Raw genomic sequence first — 7,500 nt, 5'->3', positions numbered from 1 at the left:
CTCTGTGTCTGAGTCCCTCCCGCCAGTCACGGCCAGAGCCCCGCCCCTAAACCACCCTACCAGGAAGAGTGAGAAGGAGGGAGGGAGAGAGAAAGACTGAGAAAAAGAGAGAGAGAAAGAGAAATAATCAGAGAGAGAGAGAGAGAGAGGAAGCGAGGCAGGGAGAGGTGGATAGTGGAATATGGAAACACTGAAGTGTTGATATGAAGGAAACAACACCCAGAGTTTATGAGTGCAGAGACATGTGTTGATCCCATTCACAGCTGTGGATTTAAAGTTTATGCAGACGTGGGAAACGCTCAACAATGAATTACAAAACGACGAATCCCGTGATATAACAGATTCACCTCTAACAAGCTTTTATTCACGGACGGCCCAACTACGGCCTTACAGTAAATGAAAGACCCTTACTGTGGAAGGGGTGATAAGTAATGCTGTAATGTTCCAGGTTGGAATTGTTGCCGTTTGTGGATGGGAACGCTGGGGTAATCCGTGTTTATATGACATCACCAGGAACTTTATGATAATGTAAAATGAAAGTCAGTTATAGTTACATTGTCTCTCTGCCCTCACTGTTACACATGAGATACTAATCTCTCAATAATTCTACTTCCAGTAATTATAATGTCATCGTTTGGCTTTTTACATTTCAAATAAATATTATATATATAAAAGTATATATACTGATTAGGCTGATGGTGCTGAAAACAAATGGTTACTGACTAATTATCTCAACTTGAAATAAACATGAATGACTATTTGTTTCATTAACAACACATTTATTACAATTGTATTTAGTCCATATCACAGTGGTGCCATTGGAAATCACTCACTCACCTCCACCATAGATTTAGTATGTTGTTATGCTCGTGCATGCTGAAATGGTAAAATCCGTGTTATTAGGGAACACCCCCCTGTTTCTCCATAAGTGGAACAGCCCAGGCAGCAGTATCCTGGCTGATCATGGCTGAAAAGTTTAGGAAATGTGTTGGGTAGCCTATATAGCCAGAAGAATCAAAGCTAACATATTGTTGGTCTTTTATCTCATTAAATAGGACTCGCTCTGTTTAAATAAATAAATCATTTTAATTTTTAAATATTTTTTAAATAATTTATAGAGTATAATTTTCATTCCTGGCTAATTACTCACATTGGCTCACTCTCGAGGCGATCTTTAAAAATATACAAAAATACACTCAGAGAGTCTTCAAGTATTGATTTGTTTTTTTAAATCTGGGTTCATGATGACAAAGAAAAAGAGAAATAGAGAGAGGGCAAGAGAAGAAGTGATAGAGAGAGAGAGAGAGAGAGAGAGAGAGAGCATTGTGACAGTTTCCACGATAAACCTCTCTGTCAGGATGAGAGTGAATGTTTAGCTTCCGAGTTCGTAAATATTTACAGGCCGTGTTCATGGCCATATGGTATGAAGCGTTTGGGTGTTTGGTGTTCAGGTCTGCCACAACACTACCCTATGACCAAAAAAGGATCCGTAGAGGAGTCAGGGTGTAAGGTGTGTGTGTGCATGTGTGAGCATGTGTGTGTGTGTGTGTGTGTTTAGAAAGGGCAGGACCATCTTGCTTAACAAGCACAAGCTATTGCCTGCAGATGGAATTTAAAGACACATTAATTATTTAAGAAAAAAAAAAGATTGCACAACATAAGTAATTACTAAAACACCGTGACTCTAAATGGGACCCATGCCCTGGACCTGATGCGGGTGCCGTGGAAACGACCCATGAACCCCGGCCTCCCCCTCTCACATGCCTGCGTTCAATCTTGTTCGATGGTATACTCTTTCTTTGGTGCTGTCATTATGATCGACACTGTAGGCAACTTAAATGTGCATTGCATAAGTATGAGTCAGTTTGTAGTTCACCAATCAGAATTACATAACGACAGGGCAGTCCTGATGTCGTGCTTTAAAAGAAAAGCGCCTCGCGTCCCCAGCTGCTGTGGGGAAGCAGAGCATGGCGGGACCACAGACGCCGAGAACACTGACGCACTTCTCTGTGACCTCCCCACCATGTGACCTCCCCTTCACATAGGTTGAGCGAAGGATGGCAAGGAAACAGAACAAGTAAAAGCTCGCCATGACTGACTGACTGCATGCCCTGCTGATCTGAGAAAAAGCCCACAGAGCTTTAAGCACATGTGTTTTAGAGTTCACACACACACACACACACACACGTACACACACACACACACACACACACACACACATGCACACGCGCACACACGCACACACACGCACACACACACGTACACACACACACACACACACGCACACACACACACACGCACACACACACACACGTGCACACACGCGCACACACACACACACACACACACACACACACACACACACACACACACACACACACACACGCACAGGGCAGCAGATGAAAGTCTAAATTCTGGCTATAGATACCAAAGCCCATAAGAGGCCGAGCTGAAGCTGGACAGGTAGTAAAGGAATATCCAACATTTGTATGTCTTTCCCAGTGGAAAATCTTAACGCGCTTGGCAAAGTGCTTTATTTTAGAGGTTAGACATCAGGTCTAGGAGATCCCGAAAAGCTGAGCAATGTGACTAGGTACACATACTGAGTAAAGTAACACATGTTTTTATGTTCGTAATCAGCTTCAGAGAGAGTGATACAGCCTGAGCTGGTGATACAGCCTCAGAGAGAGTGATACAGGCCCTGAGAGAGATACAGGCCCTGAGAGAGTGACACAGCCTCAGAGAGAGTGATACAGCCTGAGTGCCTGGTGATACAGCCTCAGAGAGAGTGATACATCTTCAGAGAGAGGGATAAAGGCTCAGAGAGAGTGATACAGCCTCAGAGAAAGTGATACAGCCTCAGAGAGAATGACAGCCTCAGAGAGAGTGATACAGCCTCAGAGAAAGTGATACAGCCTCAGAGAGAATGACAGCCTCAGAGAGAGTGATAAAGACTCAGAGAGAGTGATACAGTCTCCGAGAGAGTGATTTATAGTGATTTATAGTGACTCATACTTCAGTACCTTTCAAACATGTGTGTATAAGCACACTCACTCACACATTCACGCAGAGCAAATATGGACAAATACCAGCCCGAGACAGAACAACCCCCTTTAGTTCCTAGACCAGCATGGAGTCGTCACTGTTTTGACTCACACTGTCATGTCTATGGCAGACTAATGACAGTTGCTAACCTGCCGTTGAGCCTGTCTGCTTCTGTAAAACTGAAAACACGGGAAAAATTGTTTATCAGTGATCAGTATCAATCAATATGGAATGTCGTTCAGACACACTGGGACATGAAGTACAGCTTAGCTACAGCCTTGTGGTTATGACATTGACATCGTCACTTCAGTTTATATAAACAATGTTAGGGCAGCTATATCAGGAGATGGCATTCAGATAAACGTAACAAACTATGAGCTTCAGGTAAACACATCAAACACTGCAGGATTGGAGGATTACTGGGTAGTACCGACTGCCATGTCTGCAGTGACTCAGCACATCTGACAGACACTGTGGACGTATGATGGTGTCAATATCTGGGTTAGAAAGATGTCTTTCCGAAAAGAATCAGCCTTCAAAAAAAACATTTAAGACCGTGTTCCAAATAAAAATGAAACCAAATAATTATTTGTCAAAGTGAAATACTTCACTTTACGGTGTCCAAGAAAAACACAAATGCAAAAAAAAATTTAATAAATAAAAAATCAACCCACACACTGCAAAACCAAAAAAAAACAAACCCACCAACATGCAACATGCAGCACATACATGACATTTTACAAACACACCACAAATTCTGAAAACAACTCCAGCAACAACACAACAGCAGTGTTTCCAGAGGACACTAAAAAGGGTTGCAACTGCACGAGAACCCATGACATATGGATAGAACTGCATCCACGCAATGGGAGTTAGAGTTATGGTTTATCACACTGGATGCATTGAACGCACTATAAACACTTTGCTTCATGGTTACTGTTGCTAGGACAAAACAAATTGCTGGTAACAGCGATTGACTACAGTACTGAAGACTGGTGGAGGTTACGATGTTATCTCAGCACGCCTGCTGCGTTCAAAGAGCTGAAACAGGTGGACTCCTGCTTAGCGTGCCAGTCAGGAGTTTATCCCTAAAACACGATCACGCGACAAAAAAGCATGCAAAAACAGCTTCTGAACATACTCAAAATAAAATGGATTTTGACATAAGATGCTATAATGGCCCGTTTGGTTGAATTTTCACCAGAATTCTGAAAAGTTTGTCCAGCATAGCAACAGTAACGGTGTACATATGGCATATGGTTTGTTCTCATATGGTTTGGCGAGACACTTTATTTGCGTTATGGTTATAGCTTTAAAGTCACGTGCATTTTCTGAATTTGTATGGCATCTACAAATTTATTGTGAGTTTGTGAAACGTAGAGCATCTGCTGTCATGTTGACAGATGCATTTTACAGAGCACTTTACGTTTGTAGTGCGTTGGGTTTTCTCAGTCACTGCTAACTTTGCTTCATAATTTCCCAAAAAACCCAAACCCTGTTTATCATCTTAGTCAGACAATCGCAGGCAAATCTAAAAGTGTCCAAGGCCTCTAGCAAGCTGCATCAATGTTCCTGTGTGCACTCGACCCTACTGGTCTTTACTCTACTGGTCTCTACTGGTCTCTGCGGGACTGTTCAGAGAACCAGGCACGTGTCCGACAGTCTCCATGCTTCCGTTCGCCGTGACTGGACTGCAGGGAACGTGAACGTTTGCGGGAAAACTTCCCAATTTTTCCTTTTGTTTTTGCTTAATTTATATTTCTTTGTGTTTCCAGGAAGACGCGTCCTCACACCTGCGTCCACCACCGCGCAGAAGCCAGTCTGTTCTCTACTCAGTGAGCTGTGATTGGACGACTACAGTGTACGGCATGTAACAATCTTTCAGTGTCTCTCCAAGCTTTCGGTGCTAATGAAAGGTGTTACGGTACGAGAGACACACCCAAACCCCCCCCCCCCCCCCACACACACACACACCTGCCACAGTCCCGATCACCCGCTTATTGAAGATTGCCCTCACTTGTCTTCCATTGCTGCCCTGTTTGGGCTCCTTGCTGTGTAAGCCCACAGGTACCTGGCGCCAGAATACAGCACATTGAGGCATACTGCTGCTTCAGCAACCCCCACAATCCCACCCCCAACCCCACCCACCCCGGCCTCCGTCACTAGATGACCTCTGAGTTCCTGCTGCTGTTTATTCATCGTTTGTTTGATCACTCGAGCGCGAGCGTGTAACGGAGAGTACAGACGCTCCAGAGCTTCACTTGCCTCTCGCGCCGTCTGAGACGCCAGCCACACAAAGGGCAGTCCCCCAAGAGGCCATTATCACTGCATAATAACATAAATCACTCACATGCACCGTTATGTTCATTCAGTACCAAAAATAGGGTTTTTTTTCATTAAAAATGTATTAATTAATTAACTTAAAAAAATTAGATTCAGATTTGCACATTCCCACATTTTCATCATTACACTGAAAAGGAGTGTAAAAAGCTACTGATTACTTTGCCTTATAAACCTGATCTTGCATCACAATGAAGCTCCAACCCCTGTTCTGCTTATATACACATGCAAGAAGACACAACATGAAGTTCTGCTTATATAAAGGGGGGTTTGTGGTAATGAAACTGAAGCCCCACAGCCGTGAGCTCCCCCTCGTCTGCAGGGGGCTGCGTGCGGGTGTGGAGCGGTGGGGCAGAGCTCAGACCTCCGGGGACCACAGATCTCCGATCTGCCTTCAGCCCCCCAGCACTTTTAGAATGTGGTCCTTGACCCTGCCTCTCTCTCTCTGTCTCTCTCTGTTGCGCTGACTAGTACCCGGTCACCTCAGACACGGCGGTTGGTGGAGGAAGCGGTCCCTTCTGGAGGATTTACTGCCGCCGGCGATGCCGCCCCCTCGCCCAGGTTCTGCCCCTCAGCTCAGACTGACGCACCTGCCCTTCACCACCATGCTGGCTGCTGGCGTAGCCACCGAGGGGGGGTGGGTCTAGATCGCAGGTCGCTGTCTGCCATGATTAGCACGTACCGAGCAGCCAGATTACAAACTGGGGGGTTCAAACGTCTCCTGCTGACTCAGTCGGCAGACGATAGATGACGATATAACCTCCTTCCACTTCGTGTGCACACTTCTCGCACATACATGGGCCAAACACGACACTGCACGCAGTCACCCCATGGAGACGGCAGAGCAGTCCAAACCTGCCCTGGCAACCTCATGGCGGCGCAATCCCCCTGTTCTGACAGCCCGATAGAAATCGTTCCTTCTTACATTCACAACTGGCACAAGGCTACCTACTTCATGCTGCAACCACAAGACGCAAAGCGGCACGGAGGCCGTCCCCCAGCCGGGTGAGACCCTGCTTCCGATCCCCCACAATTCCCAGCTGCCCCCCTGCTCCCGTGATTCGACTCTCGACCCAGTTCAGCAGACTGCGCGCTGTTAACTGAGCCCCCTCTCAGCCACGAGCAAACTCTTTGGGGCACGCGGCGGGTAGTGAGGGGAGAGGTGGGAAAGGAACAGGGGTTCCATCGGGAGCGTCGGGATTTGATGATTTGAACGCGTTCCCCCAGGATGACAGAGCATGCCAGATACAGCCAAATTGCTTTACAGGGCGGTCGGCGGTGCAAGCAAACGTTTCAGAATAAAACCCGTGCAGGGAGGGAAACATGAGAAGATGCTGAGCAATAAAACACGTGGCGAGACATGTCCAATAACCACGAGACGCGCATGAGTCATATATCTGGCCCAAACTTTCAGTTCTCGGCACAACCTCACAAAAGACGCCAAAACCCACAGCAGCCTGCAGCCACACAGTTAGGAATCTACTGTCTAAGTGAGCAAAGTTAAAGGACATCAAGAAAATGAAGCAAAAAGCGCATATCGATCGGAAGTTCTTTCTGAGCAGAGGAAAGGCGTGTTTGAAGGCAAACGCACTAGCGCAGGACTCCAGTCAAACGCGGGGTCTCTCACCTGCTCGTCTCTGAGTCTCAGTCACTGCGTCCCACTGACTCACTGTGTCTCTCTTTCTCTCTCTGTGTTTTTCCCTCAGACGTTAACGGAGCTCCGAACAGCCTAGGGGACGGAGAAATCGACTCAGTGCGAGTAAGTAGCGTGTCACGCAGTGCATTGTGGGATGGCTGGGGTCAGTTTCTCCTCCTCCCTCTCTCTCTCTCTCTCTCTCTCTCTCTCTCTCTCTCTCTCTCTCTCTCTCTGTCTCTCTCCCTCCTTCGTGCACTCTCTGCAGGTTTAGCCCAGCCCAGAATTAGCCTCTACACCACTGCCACCAATGCTGCTCAGGTTACTATAGCAACAGGCTCTCTTTCTCTGTTTCTCTCTCCCGCTCTACCGTTCATCTTTTGCTTGCATGTGTGCTTGTGGTCTTTCCAAAGGAAACAAGTCCGCACCTGTTGCCGCAACCCCCCTGCTCCTTCCCAGGGTTAGAGGAACCGTGGGCAGGT

General features: G+C 46.5%; 1 protein-coding gene across 2 annotated transcripts in view; it reads right to left on the bottom strand.

The window, feature by feature from the left end:
- The window catches only part of LOC113583019 (muscleblind-like protein 1), a 76,448-nt gene extending 69,285 nt beyond the window's left edge, over nucleotides 1–7,163 (bottom strand). The window contains exon 1 of one of the 2 annotated variants that reach the window (XM_081723576.1): nucleotides 7,013–7,163. The gene's annotated coding sequence lies outside the window, so the exon portion shown is untranslated. The remainder of the gene's footprint in view (nucleotides 1–7,012) is intronic. The other variant, XM_081723589.1, reaches the window with a different exon arrangement.
- Between the last annotated feature and the right edge of the window lie 337 nt (nucleotides 7,164–7,500).

The sequence above is a fragment of the Electrophorus electricus genome, chromosome 11 (assembly GCF_041902795.1).
Source record: "Electrophorus electricus isolate QZ-2024a chromosome 11, ASM4190279v1, whole genome shotgun sequence".
In the NCBI taxonomy this organism is placed as follows: Eukaryota; Metazoa; Chordata; class Actinopteri; order Gymnotiformes; family Gymnotidae; genus Electrophorus; species Electrophorus electricus.
Note: the sequence above shows the minus strand (reverse complement) of the source record. Positions and strands in the feature narration are given on the sequence as shown.